Genomic DNA, 2,176 nt, shown 5'->3' with positions numbered 1-2,176 from the left:
TTTTTAGTGACCATTGGTGAATATTTCTTTTGACGTTCCAATGTTCTTGTTCATTTGTAATGTTTGATTGTATATAGCTTGTTGGAATGTTTGGCTTAGCACATTTGTGCAAATGGAAATTATACATATTTCCCTTTTACAAAATAAAATATGAATCTGACCAACTATGAAATGCAAAAGAAGAGTTCATTGTAATTTTAAATCCGAAACTAAATCGGACTTAGTGTACACCTTTACTAAAATTAGCTTCCTCTCTACGTATTCGTGCATGGCAGTGTATTTGAAAGCTGAACAACATTAATTGAAATACGCTTTGTTCTTCCTTTTTTGCTCCCACTTTTCAATTCTCTCCTCTCCTCACTCGTTTCTGTAGACAATCGTAGATTCGAAATGTCAAAAATCTTTTCCCCATTTTACCTGAGAGCCAAAATAATACACTTGATTCATGTTTCCCCTCACCCTACTGTCTTTTGTATTTTTTTGTATAATATTGAACTATATACATGAGAGAGAGAGAGAGAGAGAGAGAGAGAGAGAGAGAGAGTGTGTGTGTGTGTGTGTGTATGTGTGTGTGTGCGTGCGCGCGTGCGTGTGTGTGTGCGTGTGTGTGTGTGTAAGAATAATAATACGCGGAGATAGAAAATAGGAGATTGTATAACATGATTGGCATTGCTGAACACAAAACCAATTGTATCTTACACCGAGGGGAAACTCTAGAATTAATTTCATATAAGGAAAAATATGAATTAATAAGCATTCTGAGGTCATACCTATGTATAAACATGACCTACAACGTTCTTTTATATATTTTGAAAAAAATACTATAAGAAATTCAAGGTAACATTGAAACTATTTATGTCAAAACGTTCATTAAAACACGTGGATGACATGTAATGACATATTAGAACTACTGCTTATATGCCTCTTAAAAATTACAATAAGTATAACAGGTAGTCTGTTCTCCGTGAACGGATGATTCGTAATAGTGAGTTAACATTGTTGATTGCATATGTAGCAAAGTCAGTAGAAAATTAATATAAGTCGCATATGGAAAAGAATTGTGATAATTATTATATGTCGATTTTAATACTCTAAGGAGATCACTCGAAATAACAAGTCAGCACCATGATTGTTTGCAAGTGTATAAAAACGATCATGAAACTTACCATAAAGTTGGAGATGTGTCTGTGTGGTAATGAGTTTGCTTCACAAACACATGGTTCCGGGTTCAGTTGATATTACATCAATTACCCCAATTTCGATGTTATTGAGACAATTGCCATTTCTTTCTATAGAGATATCTTACCGAAAATCTCCTCAAGCATAGTTAAATGCAAGTGTTCCTACGGAATTCTGAATCCATTCCTGTATTGCATATTTAGTAGAACAGTTTTCCACCATTGTGTCTCTGTGAATGTCCGTCCAACCAGCTTTATGGAAGCTCAGGTTGGAGTGGAAATGGGTGTCTCTAGAAGCTTGCACACCTAAAGATTTCTGCGTAGTGCATTGTTACATTGATTAAGTTAAAATTGATAATGGAAGGTCGTTATATATATATATATATATATATATATATATATATATATATATATATATATATATATATGAAGTAATGGCGCAAAGCAGTGTTCAAATATAATCACAATTTAGGATAGTTGAAATATGTTTGTCACATCAACTAACCTATATATATATATAGATATACAAGCGCGGAAATATATATATATATATATATATATATATATATATATATATATATATATATATATATATATATATATATATATATATATATATATACATATATATATATATATATATATATATATATATATATATATATATATATGTGTGTGTGTGTGTGTGTGTGTGTGCGTGCGTGTATGTGTCTGTCTCTGTGTTTGTGTGTGTGGCGTATTCTGTTAAGGCCATGGTAGCGTACAGTATAAAGCCCATCCACCTTCAGATTTACTTTGTGCTATTCAGTAGTAGAATTATACGTACTTCCAGGTTTGCATTTGGTCATCTATCGTGTGTGAATAGATAATTAGTGAAAAAGGAAATACTAAGCAGATACAAACATACACCCAACAAATGATTTGAAATAGTAAAACGACTAGAGGTAGACGATATGACGGAACCATATGTCCAAATAACACCTAGGATTAACCCTAAA

Source organism: Octopus bimaculoides, chromosome 8 (genome assembly GCF_046866305.1).
Source record: "Octopus bimaculoides isolate indiv1 chromosome 8, ASM4686630v1, whole genome shotgun sequence".
NCBI classification, from domain to species: Eukaryota; Metazoa; Mollusca; class Cephalopoda; order Octopoda; family Octopodidae; genus Octopus; species Octopus bimaculoides.
The sequence above is the reverse complement of the archived record's forward strand: the minus strand, read 5'-3'. Positions refer to the sequence as shown.